Here is a 15,612-nt window from a genome sequence, read left to right on the forward strand (position 1 = left end):
TAGAAGCCCAGTTTGCTATGGTATTTTGAGATTATTGGCAGCCTGCCGGTAGGTGCCTCACATGCTCATGAAAGAGGCCTTCTTAGACTTTTAAAAATTCTTTTTTCTATAACTAGGATGAGATAATACAGGACTGAGGCTTGACCCTTCAGCAATAAGCACTGGGTGAGGTAAGTTTAGCTTCATATGTTGTCATACCAGAAATAACGAAGTTAATTTAGGGAACTTAGCAAGGGTTTATGACAAAAATATATTTACAATGGTAAAATCTTTACATTTTGATACTTTCTGGAGTTGTTCTTGCCATGCTGAAAGGAGTCTGGTTTTAATTAAAAACAAGAACAATGGTTTTTTCCAGATAAAAAGAGAAGCATGTGATACTTTTCTCAGAATAAACCTAGTCTCTTAGGGATTCAAGAGTGAAGATATACCATGAGACTTGCTTACAGTGGTCAGTGCAAGACACTGAACTAACCCCGCCAGTCTACACAATCATGTGGTCCATCCAAATCCTTGCGCTGACAACACAATGATTGCTTGCTGATACAGCAGGATTATTTTTAAGTATTATTTAATGGTCTGAGTCCCTGGTTGAATAATAACAACAACAAAACACACACACACACACACACACACACACACACACACACACACACACACACAAGCAAGTGGGAGGAAGAATTCCCCTTTTTCTCCTAAGTAAGACAATTCATATCTGGAACTTCTAATCCAATCACCAAAATCTGATATAGTAAAGCTGACCCTGTGAAATAAAGTTCCACCTCTCAGCTAACTGATCAGGCACCACGCAAGGGCTACTTTAGGGACAAAGAGAAGATGACAAATCTTGTAATATTCATTCAGGAGCCTTCATTTCTAAAATCTCTTACAATATTTTGTGAGGGAACTCAGTCACAGAATGATTGGGTCGCCCTGTAGACTCTAATACTTGGTGACCCCCTACCAGTAACCAAAAGCACAATGTGTTTATAAACACAGAACACAGAGTCACTAGGACCAGCACTGTTGGGCTTTGGAGAGAAGGCAGCTGTGGTGAGACTGGGTCTGCCAGTTCTGCGACTCACTGAAAGTCTTCACAGTCTGACAGTTCCCTAAGAGAATTCTCTGATACTCATAATTGGGAAGTGTAGAAACTTTATTTGGTCAACACACCCGAAGTGGTCTATAGCAAAGATATTTATGTAGCTCACAATAAACTCTGGATAAGCCAGAATTTCAGTTATCAATTTCTAAGAAAGACTGTTGTACTGAAAACTGACAAATTGCCCGTGTGACCAGTTCATTTTCTTTCTGTAGGATAGTGGCACGGGAAACCAAACCATAACTTGAAGTAATAAGCATAAAATCAGAACAGAGGAAATTACTCATATTCTCTATACTAGAATGTGTATCTGAAACAGCTAGGGAGCTTGTTAAAAATATGAATTAGCTATCTAGCCATATTCTGGAGATATCAAGTGGAGGGGGGGAAATTGTTATTTTAAAAGCACCTTAGACAACTCTCCTAACACCAGTTTGCATTTGAAAATGACTGAGAGATCATCCAATGTCGGCTGGAATTGCTCTAGGGCAATCAAATGCGTTCACCTCCACATCAAACATAACAGCCTCCTGACTAAACAGTTCATATCCTTATCTCCTCTCCACTGGACATAGCTCAATGAGCACTGCCAGTGAAGTTCCTTCTCAAAACATCTATGACTGAATAACTGCTTTTCTAATCAACACCTTCTGTATTTACACATACCGTTACCTTCATTTGATTTTGCTATAACCTGAGTTCTATTCTGTTTCCTCAAAGGCAGATTTCTCAAATAATAGTTATATTTACAGAGTGCCTATTTATTATGTACAAAATCTAATGCAATGTAGTTCACATAGGTTTTCTCATTTAGTTTGCACAATTGCCCTGATAATTTATTACTATTTTGCTGATAAATGAAATGAATTTCAGAAAATTAAGTGATTTGTCCAAAGTAAAATTAGTAGAACAATGGAGAAACTGTAAATCAAATGTATTTGGTGTTCATTTAAAGCCCAATGCCATAACCATGAGGCATATTGCCTTTACATTGGCTTTATATTTCAACTCAAAAAGGACATTGTTAATTCCAAACACTTATGTAAGTCTCTCACTGTTTTTCTCGTCATGCACAGCCTGCCTAGAGACTTGAGATATGTGATTGTTTAACACTGCATTTACCTGGTCCGAACAAAGGAGCTGGAAATTTTATTTATTTATATATGTAAATTTTTTTTATTTAGTTCATTTTCTCACTCTGCTCATAGGCTCAATGAGGAAATATTTTAGTTATATTAATGAGAACACATACATTTTAATAGAATATTGAAAAACATCTAATATTAGAAGAGGACTTTTAAGTAATATGTTTTTAAATGGAGATTAAATAATAACACATGGTAATTTTAGGACAATATATATACCCATGATAGAATAGAAGATGACTAATAAATATTGAGGGAAATATGTTTTTAATTCACCAGAGTTCTTATAAAACATATACATTTCTTAATCTCAAAACACAGAAGTTCAAGATGCTCACTCTTCTCATTTTTATTTTTCTTCTTTTTCACCCATGATGGTAAGATAAGATTAGGGAAAAAGATACCTTTGGTAAGAGGAGGGAAATACTAGCAAAGGCAAGGTTTATTTAGCTTTTGTGATTTACACTTGGAAATCTGTGAAATATTTAGTCTCTTCCAGGAATACAGTCTCTTCCAGTAAGTCACTGCTATTTGGCTTCAAGGAGCATTGCCTAGAGTCTTCATTATTACAAGAGCATTTCTTCTAAGGACCAAGTTGTGAACTAGGGGACTTGATGCAGAATTGGGAAAAGCTGGGGTACTATAGGGAAGAAGAGAGACAACAGTAGGAAACTATGGTCAAAAGACTGAAGAACATTGGGAAAAAAATCTATTTGGGCTAAAAATTAACTCAGTAGGAAAATTAAATTAATGTTTGGCACCACTGAACAGCTTCTTAGACTGTACTAGCATTCTGAGTCATTTAAAATTATCGTTTTCTTTCAAGTAGAAGATTTTATCTCTATGTCCTGCTAGATGCCAAAGAAATAACTGGCATTAGCTTATGTTATCCACATTTTCTTCCAGTAGCTTGCTCGGCAGCAAAAGTAATGTCACTAAACCTCAAATTCTTCCAAGTACTCACCTTTTTATTTTGCAAAAAGCATCATTGTAACTAGCAAATACCCAAAGGTGGAAAAAAGTTTATTCTACTTCCTTCCTAACTTCATATTTGATTCTTCTTCCCAATTTAATTTGAAAATCACTCAACTTTTATTCACTCAATAAAGTTTTATTGAATAACTACCACCATCTAGACACAGTTAATAGTAATTAATCTGCCTGTAGATTAAAGCTTTACCACTTGAGTTCATAACAAATAACTTCACAGGCTGTTTAAGATCTATATACTTTCACTCATTTTGTTCTCTTCTTGTTGTCATGGTTTATTATTTTTGTCCAAAATTTAAACATCTTCTTTAGATTTCAAAACTCAGGCCAAAAGTTACCTACTTTCTTAAGCCTCTCTTAACCCTTTCTATCCCTCTAGAATATTGGACACAACTTTCTTTATGCTCTGATTGAGTTAATCTATTTCTAAAATAACACCTATGTTACATAAATATTTCTTCTGAAGTATCCATAATGGACATCATATTTTATCTTTCTAGATAGCTTTTGGAAAATTATTTTTATGCATTTTAGTCCCTGTGGCTCAGGAGGAACTGACTTTACCTTCCTACTTGCAGGATACACATGCAACCCAGATCAAAGCCAATCATAATACTAAATTCCTCCGGCCACAATGAATGACTCAGGAAGAACAAATGACCCAAATAGTAAAAGACAGATTTCACTTTAAAATTGATATGGACACTTGAAAAAAAGGTCTCTTTACTGAGATAATAATTAGCATCATTTAAGTTTGCAGGTCATATTTGTGCCACTCGTTGGAAGTATGCCTGAGAGTACAGCTATTAAAACATAAACAACCAAAAAGCCAAAAGGAAGATTAATCCTAAAATATTATTTGAGCACCTGGACTTAGTTTAGGCCAAAGCCATATGTACCCCTAGATATTTCAGCTACTCTAGCTAATGGACAATACTCTAAGCTAGTTCAGGTTGAGTTTTCATCATTTGCAACTTGAAGAGTCTGCATCAATATATCATGTCTGTCTTTCTCACTATACTGTGATATAGAAATTGCCTCTTCTAGGACTTGGGACAAAGTAGGTACTGAGTTTGTTTAATTAAAAAGGGAAAGAATGAAGGAATTAATAAAAAAGTAAACAAATGAAATACAGCCTATGAATATAAGATAAAATATATTTCTTGCCTTAGTCTCAGTATGTGAACATTTTGGTGCCCTTCTACCAAAAGAAACAAATATCTCTCAGGTGAAAAATAATTATTTTCAAATTATTGTATTCCATGGTGCTGGGTCATAGTGGGTCATGATTCCTCAAAAATTCATTAAGGTGAGTTACTCAGGTTGGATGCTTTAGTTAATAGCTCAGGATAATCAAGCTCTCTATTTACTTCTTAACACTAAATGATATCATTCAGGTCCTAAAGTTATTTTAAATGCCAAATGAGGTGGCGTCTCTGTCAGTTTCCTTGGAATTGGGTTTCATGGTCTAATCAGACTCACCATTAACAATCTTCCCCTGGAACGGACAGGAACCGAGCTAATATAGTGTGATGAGAGAGTGTTGGCTGGTAGCTCAACCAGCTCTGCAAGTATGCACATGTGGATTCTATTTTCAAACCTATGATTGATTTACTTTCTGACTATGGCAACCACTCCATTCTCCCATCTGATGCTTATCAACAAATGGTGTCTGCTTAACTCATTTATTGAGAAAATATAATTGCATTTCAAAAATTGGAAATTATTTCACGTGAACAATTTTAGCTTTTCTTACCACAGTGCTCTTCTACATGTTTGATTACTACCTGATCAAAAGAAGTTATTTGGGGACAGTTATTTAAAATTTTGGAAGTTCATAATTTTCTCTTAATATTGACCTCTTAGTAATTTGATAATTCTATCTCAATTCATAATCCCTGTCTTAAAAAATGCTTTTTGAGAATATATTGTTTTTAAATGTTCAACAGTTGATTCCTTATAGGCTGTAAACTATTTAGATAGGGAGGGATTAGTATTCAACAAGCATTTGTTAATTTCACTTATTGGCTTCTGAATTTGACGTCATAATTATCAGTTTCATATTCATATACAGTGTACATATTCATAAACAGTGATGTGTGTGTGTGTGTGTGTGTGTGTGTGTGTGTGTGTGTAATCCTTAAATGCAAACTATGAGAAGAAAGGAGTATTCATTGGGATTTATTTTTCTTCTGATGTTATATAAATCTGAGCTAGCCTGTATGGGGAAGAAATGGCATAGACAGTGAAAAATAATTAAAGCTCCTATATTAATGCTGTACCTTAAAGTCAACAGTTAGGTCAGATGAACTTCGGGGAGCCATTGGATATGATTCTGTTATTTAAAAACTGATATTGAACAACAGGAGAAATTATATAAGACACCATCACATATAAATTTTCTTTAATTAAAAAAAAATCTACCTGTTTATATTGAACTTATGATCAGAGTTATGCTGAGTTACTTCCTGTCTCCATGTCATGGATACACAAAGTAAGATCAGCATTGTCTATTCCTTAAAGGACTGAAGAATAAGTTACTTGGAAAATTGTCAGAGCCTGCCACTTTGGGAGAGAATCATGGTTCTTTTCGTGGCTCATGGTTTGTCCAATGTTTCTCTCATTTCTAGGGTCATTTTTTTGATTTTTTTTTTAGTTATTTATGTACTTTGGTTTTTATTGTAGAACTCATTTATTTTAGGGTTTTGCGCGTATTTGTGCTTTTGCAAAATATGTTCTAAAGATTGTTTAAATTACCTCTGTGTCTGTACCTTTTTGCTGTTTTTTTAAATATTTATTTTATTCTGTTTTCTAATTTTATTAATTTTAAATTATTTTACTTAAAAAATTACCCATCAGTTTATTTCTACTTTGTTCTATTTTTTGATTCATTTACTACTGTTTTTAACTCTACCTGTACCCTTCATTATTCTTAAATTTATTTTGTGGTCCAGTTCTACCTTGTTCCATTAAATGTTTAATCTTTTAGGTTTATCTCATTTCAAAATAAGTAGCATTAATGCGTAAGGCTTTGCATTTTTCATATGAGCTCACATTTAGCTCTTTCTCATATATTTTTATATGTAATTGTTTCATTTCTATATATTCTGCATATTAAACACACACACATGTATGTGTGCACATGTCACATACTATTTATTCTATATCACATTTTAGAATTTATTGTCTAAAATATATTATTTTTTTGAAAATGTAAAGTAACAAGAAATTTTACTCTATTACCATGGTATTTACATATATATATATGTAAATATATATATATTTGGATCAACCTTATTAATGACTATATACATCCCTATCATTTTGTTTGTATATTTTTCATAGGATATAATAGGATATAAAGTTACTTGAATTACTCTATTATTTCTACTAAGTTTCTATAGCTTTATCTGAGAATCTACCATTCTTGGTTTATACGCACGATTGCTATTTTCTGTATAACGATTCATTCTCTAGTTCAGGAATGTTAGTTTTCTGTGTTTAGTTTTAATTCTGTATCCAATATAAACTATCTTTAACTACTTTAAAAACATTATCTTTTCTATTTCATTATTTTAGGTTTTAGATATTTATATTTATGCTTTTCTGATAATCACTTATTTGTTATTTGACATGATTTTGACTTTCAATTTGTTTGATTTGTGTTACTCTGTTATTTCATTATCTCATCCTTGATTTATTTTTTGTTTCATCGATTTCAAGTTGCTTAGCATTTCTTTTGGATTTGAAAGTATTTTTTAGAAAATCTTTTTCAATATCTTACATAAATTCTATAAGAAAGAGTTTTAAAGCTTGTGTTGCATTTTATGTTCTTAAAATTGTGGTAGTATTTTTTCCCATAGTGGTCAGAGGATTTATTTTCACCTTTCCCATGTTTAAAATGGGTAGTTATATGAATATTTTCTCCAGATATAGTTTATATGAATTGCCCATTATTCTTTTACTTCTTATCTGAATCCTCTTGGTGTTTACTTCAGACTACTACAAAGTTTGAGGGCTGATTATTGTTAGTTTGTGCTCTGTATCTATTTTTGTGATCTTATTTTAGATAGGAGGTACGGGTGCATCAGTGGAGGCTGTCAATATGATTGGTGCATTTTGTCTCCAACCCAGATTTTATACCATCTAGTTAGAGAGCTGTCATAATTCAATGGGAGATATATTTGAATTTAATATCGGTCAAATCACGAAGGCTTCATCTTTCATGAACTCAATCACAGGGGTCACATTCCACGCCTTTGCCAACCTTTCCCCAGAAGCACTCCACCTCTTCTGTAGGCCAGAGAGAAAGAAAGACAAAGTCTGTAGAGTTCAAACAAAGCTGTCATTGAGGCCCTTCCACTGGGTACTCATGCAACCGCAGTGATTCTATGTAACTCATTTTCTTGTGTTTGTATCTGACAATATCAACTTTATTGTTGTTGACCATTATTATCCGTTGCCTCTCTTGCCTTTCTATCTGCTAGAAGACAAACTTATTCATCCTTAATGAATAATTCTTATGATGATGATGACATTTACTTTCTCTTCCCTTTAGCTATCTGTCTGTAGATAAAATTAATTACTTGGGAAATGAGGTTTGCCAATTATTTAACCTAAAGTAATCCCATTTCCCATAGCTCAATCAAAATTCTGGGAGGTAAAACTTCTGAAACAAATGTTCTTCATATCCACAATGATCAATGCACCAGAATAATTATCATTTTCTTCTGAAAGCATCCATTTTACTTTTGTAAGTTCTGTAATGATAACAAGATGTGCAAGTCCGAAAACACTTTTTCTTTTTTAATTTTAAAATTTCTATAGGCTATGATATCTGTAAGGGTAAAAGTAAGGCTATTTCTTTAGCTTTGCCACACTAATTTGTCCTGGTCAAGCCAAAATATCATTTTAGTTCATGTGTTATTTAATTGTGAACAGCAATGGCTGGAGGATTTTAAGGGTCACTAGGTCCAGATGTTTGGTCATTAGTCACCACCATATAACCCACCTTCTATATAATAAATATGGATAAAATAAGGAAACACTTCAGCCGTCAACAAGATTAGTGTTCAAGACTAATAGGAGCCTGATTTCTGCTTTTTAACTTTGTTAACATTTAACCCTTTAAGGGCAAAGGATTTTACTTGAAGTAAATCTCTCCTCACACACTCTGCTCTTATTTTCTGAAGTTTATATACCTTCATTAATGGCACGTCCATTCACCAAAGAAGTACAGGCATGCTTTTAAGTATTTTAATACTTAACATCACACTTCATATCTTTTTCTTAGCAACATATTGGAATGTTTAAGAAGGTGGTTTTGTTGGACAGTCAGGTAATTGTCTGATAAAGTGACCTATGTCTGTGACTATGGAACAGCCTATTTAAAAGAATTTATTGGACATATTGGGCTGATCTGTATTCCCCCAGACAATATTCTTTCAAACCCTTCTGTGTGTGTGTTTACTTTTATTATTTATTTTTTGTTATTTATATAAAATGAAAAGCAAACATCTTAAAATCTTTTATTTATAATGAATATTTCTCATCTGGTGCAATGGAAATAAAAACCGACAGCCATATGGTGCAGGCCTTGGAATCTAGCTTCACTAGAAACCATTTCTGTAGGTTCCTCTGAGAAAAAAATCAGGAATAATAATACCACTAACCAGGTAAAGTTGTTGTTTGGATTTAATGAGATTATGTAGGCATTCAATCAATGCTAATTTTTTCTCTTAGTTACATAGATATCGAACAGTATTTTGACACATGTTTGCAAATCAAATATCTACTTAAAAAAATGGATGAGATTATTGGCTACAAGGGCAAAATAACCATTTTGGATCCTTTTGCTAATATGTTCCTGGTATTTTGGCATTATGTAATACCTATAAAGTCTATTAATTTACAGCTAGCCTTTCCATGAAAATTCTTATGTTTTATTAGATTAAGTATCATCTCGATTTCCTATTTGGAAAACTTTTTTTTTTCCTGCCCAAACAGCCATCATTCTGTATTTAATAAATTGTTTAAATTCTAGCTTTATCTTAGAAAAAAAATCTTAATGAAAGAAAAGTGAAAACAAAAAAGAAATATATATATCTTTGGCCAATCGATTCAGTTTATGAGGATGTAGTTTTAATAAGATACAGTGGCAGTTATGATCCATTGAAGCATCAATTATTTTTCCTCTACTCCATTCCTTTGGAATCCTAAGGTTGGTCCTATTAAAATCATAGCTTAGCACCTATAGGTCTTTGAGTTCCCCCTTGACCTGTCATAGGAGCAAGGTGGCAATGATCCAGCTGAAAGTAGTTGTTCAACTGGAGGAAAGTAGCAAGAATACAATGGATCACCCAATCCAACCAAAAGTGGGAGTCCATCTACTAAATCACCAAACAGTCTCAGAAATTCTTCCTCTCTTTATAAATTGCATAGTTTTCTTCTATTTCTCCTCCCTCTACTGCTGCTTCATCTTTTTCTCCTCTTTGTATGATTTATTCTTTCCTCTGCTCTAAAATTAAGAGGAACAATCTCATTCCATATTATCTAGTCTCATGGCATAATGCATTTTTATAAAAAAAACTAAAACTCATTCATTTCTATGTCAATTATATGACCAGAAAAAGCCAAATTTTGATAAGCATTTATAAAATAATTAGCTGCATTGTCCTTTTTTTTAATTGAGATGTTTTCATATTTTGAAACCTCAATTAGTTTTTGGTTTTATTTAAATACCAAACTAAATTATTTGTTTACTTACCTATAGCCTTTATTTTTCAAGACTATTTCTCAATCAAAATACATAGCACATATATTTATAACATATTAATCAAAATATAGAACACTAATAAGTATATATTGTTCACACCAGTATACATACGCACACATGTAAATATGTTAATTAATATTCATTGGTACTCATTTGCCCTTATAAATCAAAAAATAAGCTTTCCAGTGCTTGCATCTATTCCTACTGAATCTGAATACATTGTCACAACTGATATCATATACTGCTATGAAACTAAGGGGAAAATATCTAATTTCTTTTTCAAATGTTGACCAAACACTTTAGAGATGTTTTTCTCTATCCCTTTTTGTAAGACTATTTAGTTAAATCAGTTCAGCTGTCCAAAAAAATCAGATTTTAAGCTTTCAAGCGTTTCCTTGGTCTTAGAACAGATGCCTCAGGAGACTTTCACCAGAAAGATACATTGGATTCCCACAGCCTATTTTTCTACTACATTTTAAAAACAGAACTGACAGCCCTGAAATAAGGAGGACATTTTATTTGTTAGGACATACATGGAATTCAAAGAGATGATGTATTTTCGCCCTATCAGTACAAAGAAGACCAAAATAGGTTGTTTAGGAAATAATTTCATATCATTTCAATAAACAATAAGAGGTCAAATGACATACTTAAATGTGGCAGGCTTCTCTCAATGAAATGGATGCTTACAAAATGAGAAGAGAAGTTTAATTGTGAAGAAAATTAGTGCATCAGCTTAATAGAGCTATCAATTCAAGCATAATTCTATGCTAAAGATACTTGACATATGATAGCAATCTTGAATGCACACACTATAACCTGGTTTTATTGGAACACACACATCAGTAGAAACCATGTTTACTGATTAGGCAGAAAAAGGCATCATGAGATTTGAGACAGAATCCACAGTCCCTCAAGAGAAGAATGGGTTTAGCAAAGAACACAGCATCTGCTGCTTCTCACCAAGTGAGATTTAGGGATTTATTTTTTCTTTTAACTCTGAACTGAGAATGTAGACTTTGTATAATATCTCAGAATTAGAAAACATAACTATAAGATGGAAGGTAAAGACATGTCATAAATTATAGAGAGTAAACTTATCAAAAATAAATAGAAACGTATCTGAGTATAAACCTGTACTTCAAAACACAAAGATCTTCTTATTTGGCAAAAGAGTTTTCCATAATGAACAATAGCTTTTGTATACTGGATTCTAGTTTCCCACTTATTTAGTTTACGTAGGTAGTAGTTGTGCTAATGGTGCTTTTCAAATAATGAGACATTTCCTTACAGAGCGAAGATCAAGAATTCCCACACAAACAACCTGTACATGCATTTTCACTTCATCATTCTAATAACAAAATACACATTTTAATACATGTGAGGCAAAAATGCATCTAATTATGACCTGTTAGGCATATCTAATTTTTTTTTTTACCAAGCTATGTCAAATAGAAGAATTTTCTTTAAAGCACAAATAGGCTAGACTAGCAACAACAAAATAACTATATTTCATATATATGATAAAATAAGAAGAGACACAATATTTATTAAATATTTAATATGGGCCGGCTGACTTATGATTTCTGGTCCAACATGTAAAGACCTTGGAAGTTACCACTCTCATCCAGATATAAAAAGTTCTGGGAAAACTGAATATCAACAACTCTTCTTAGATACATTAGGGAATTGAGGTCAGAGGTCTAACTGCTATCCTGAAAACGAAGAGGCAGGAGCAGCAAATCACACTTACCGGAAACAAACTCAGAAGCAGATTATCACACCCAGAGCCCATACTAGTGGGAGGACTTCATAATTGATGAATTGCTGGAGACACAGTGAGAATTAAAATTGCAGAGGTGGCTCATTCTTGGTGGGGGGTGGGCCCACACTCAGTTGCCCTATCAGGTTCCAACCATGAAAATTTAAGAAAAAAATTACCTCATGCTTCCAGCAGGGGGAGGGGAAAGTAACCAATCTGAAATATTTCCAGAGCTCTCTTTTGTCAACAAGGTCAAGCCTCAAGGAAACTATCTTACCAGAGCCTAAGTGAATATGATTTTACTAGAGCTTATCCAACCGAGGGAAAAGGAAGTACCCAACTCAAGCATCCCCTAGCCTTTGATATAAGAAAAGAGAAATGCTCAACTCAGGTTCACTAAAAGAATAATATCTAATCATGAGTCTAGAGATCATGTCTCCTCTCCCTTGTCTTATCACCATATCAACAGGTCTTCTGTATAAAAACTCCAAACCACAGGAAGGCAAAAACATGAAGAGTAAAGTAAGTTTTAGCCTCAGAACTACAGCTACAGCAAACATAAATATAACCAAGCCCTAGAAAGAAAAACATAACACCTCACACTGAAAGCCTATCTACCTTAGTTCCTTTTTAGCTGATAGTCACGTCTGGCTTTCTACAAAAATTGCAAGTTATGGTCAAACAAACAACCAAACAAAACAATAACAAAAAACACACTCTATAGAGGAAAAGCAAGCATCAGAACCAAAACCTGATATAGTAGAGAGTTTGAAGTTAACACACTAGATATTTGAGATAATTATGATTAATATGCTAAGGGCTCTACTAGAAAAAAAATGGACTACATGCAGGGACAGATAGGTAATGTATGCAAGCAGAGAGATGGAAATTCTAAAAGAGAATCCAAAGGAAATGGTAGAGATCAAAAGATTTAATAGAAATGAAGAATGCCTTTGACGGGCTCATTATCAGATTGGAGATAGCTGAGAAAAAAGCAGGCGCTTGAAAATATGTCACCAGGAACCTCCAAAACTGAAATGCAAGAAAATAAAAAAGATGGAATAAAATATCCAATAAATATGGGATAACATGTGTATAGTGGGAATCCAGAAAGAGGAGACATTTGTGAAATAATAATGGCTGAGAATTGTTTTAAATTACAAATACCAAATCACAGATATAGGAAGCTCAGCAAACACTAAGCAGGATAAATACCAAAAACTCTATACCTAAGCATGTCATATTCAAACTTTAAAAAATCGAAGACAAAGAGACAATCTTAAACGTCCCCTCTCACACTGGGGTTGGTAGGGGATTACCATCTCTGTTACTCAGGGCTCCGACAGGGGTACCACCCAGCCCTCCATCACCAGCTTCTCCCCCACAGCAGTGAAGGTGTTAAAGGACATTCTTTTTGAACTATTGTCAATAAATTTGGAATGATACTGTATATTTTCATTTAATGGAAAATTACCTATACCTTGAATAAAGATTGCTGCAGTGAACAACTTCAGAATATATTCACAGTGTCATCAAACAGGAGTCAGAATCTCCATTGACTGAGGCAGATCCACCTTGACCAGATCTGGAAAGACCAGATCAGAGGTGGAATCCAATATGTGCAACTAGACAAAGTATGGCAAAATCCAAATACACAGAACTCTATACTCACGTTTATAACTACTGCATGAGTATTCACAAGTCAAAACAAGAGTGAGGGGCTGGCATCGCTCTTTCTAAATTGAAAAAGGGAAGTTCAGTTTGTTGGCTTGGAGTTATATAAACAACTTAAAGAATTTTTGAAGAATTATGTGACAAGTCTTCTTAAGGATAAAGATTTGATGGATGAGAATGCACTAAAGTTCTATACTCAACAGGAAAGGATTACCAATTTTCAAGCAAAGTACTAAATGGAATTTGTGTAACCTCAATAGACATTGGTTTGACCATGAATATGATGAAGAATGGAAATGAATAAATGAAATCTATTCTCTTGCATTGGCGACTTAGAGAGATTGTCTTATTCAGGACACTGAATAAATAGGTAACAAATGCTTTTTAAAAACTGATTTAAAAAGAAATGGTGAAACCATAAACACAAGACTGATTAGTGGAGTCGTACAGTCTTATGTGGAATTGGGGCTGAAGGAAGATAATGTATTTGCAAAGGGCCCTACGTTAACACAGTATAAAGAATCCTTGGAGTCTCAGTTTTTAGCTGATGCAGAGAGTTTTTATGCCAGCGAGAGTACTGAATTCTTGCAGCAGAATCCAGTTACTGAATATATGAAAAATGTAGAGGCTTGTTTGCTAGAGTAACAGCGAAGAATGCAGGTCTATCTTCACTAAAACACCCAAAACTAACTAGCAACGAAGTGTGAGCAGTGCTCATTGAGAAGCATTTGGAAATTTTCCACACAGAATTTTAGAACTTATTGAATGTTGACAAAAATGAAGATTTGGGTCACATGTATAATCTTGTGTCTAGAATCCAGTATGGCCTAGGAGAATTAAAAAAACAACACATTAATGATCAAGATTTTTTAGCAATTGAAAAGTATAGAGAAGCTGCTTTAAATTACCCCAAAATGTATGTACAGACAGTATTGGATGTTCATAAAAAATACAACACTCTGGTCACGTCTGTGTTCCACAATACTGCGGGTTTTGTGGCTGCACTGGATGAAGCTTGTGATCACTTCATAAACAGTGCAGTTACCAAAATGGCTCAGTGGTCCTATAAATCCTCTGTTTCTGGCTCAATAATGCAGCTCCTTGTAAATATGGACAATGATACCATTTAATCCAGTTTAAAAACGGAGGCGAATCTAACCTTCCATGGTGAGGGCTACATGCTACTGCATTTAAATGTATATACTGGCTACATGATTCACAGCTGTCATCTGAGGTAGTATTTCATTTTTGTCAACATCCAATAAATTTTGAAATTCTGTGTGCAAACAAAAAGAATGGAGTGAAATATTTAAGGTACCCAACAAAATTATCCTTGCAGATTGAGAAAGTACTTTGGTGATTATGATGTGTCAGTGTAGACTCTTCAATTGTAAGAAATGTACTACTTCTGTGAGATGTGCTGATAACGGGGTAGGAGATACATGTGTGGGGACAGCAAGTATTGGGGAAATCTCTGCATCTACCCCTGAATTTTACTGTGAACCTAAAACTGCTTAAAAAAAGTAAAGTCTTTTTTAAAATCACATTTTTAGATTTAATGAAAGTGAAGCAGAAATACTTTCTCAGGCAATACAAAAATTCAGAGAAAACCCAGACTTGCCTTACAAGAAAGGTTAAAAGAAGTTCTTCAAAAACAAAAGGTAAATTACATAGGTCAGAAACTCATACTTATATAAATAAAGAGTTTTAGAGGAGTAAATGAAACTAAAATAAAATATTATTTTCTTAATTGATTTAATAGATAAGTTTATTTAAAATAACAATAATGATGTGTTTAGTGGTTATAGCTTATGAGTAAGTAAAATGAATGACAGAAATGTTATAAGGGAAGGGAGGAAGAAAATGAAAATATTCTGTTGAATGCACTTGTATTACTCTTTAAGCAACATAGTATTATTTGAAAGTGAATTTGCATTAGTTTTAAATATACACTGCCAATCCTAGAGCAAATATGAACCATTTACATGGTTTAACTCACAACATTTATTCAACTCTGTGTAGTAAACATTTATATTCTATTATAGATGAGAAAACTCAATATAGTTTAGAAAAAGAGGTAACTATTTTATAGATGAGAAAATAGGCTTATAAAATTTAGTTAAGTCACTTAACTAATAAGCAGAGGACTTATGATTTTAATCCA

General features: G+C 33.4%; 1 pseudogene; it reads left to right on the top strand.

Moving 5' to 3' along the window:
• The window catches only part of LOC107501280, a 54,648-nt pseudogene extending 40,070 nt beyond the window's left edge, over positions 1–14,578 (top strand).
• Positions 14,579–15,612: the final 1,034 nt, after the last annotated feature.

Source organism: Rousettus aegyptiacus, unplaced genomic scaffold (genome assembly GCF_014176215.1).
Source record: "Rousettus aegyptiacus isolate mRouAeg1 unplaced genomic scaffold, mRouAeg1.p scaffold_m13_p_13, whole genome shotgun sequence".
NCBI classification, from domain to species: Eukaryota; Metazoa; Chordata; class Mammalia; order Chiroptera; family Pteropodidae; genus Rousettus; species Rousettus aegyptiacus.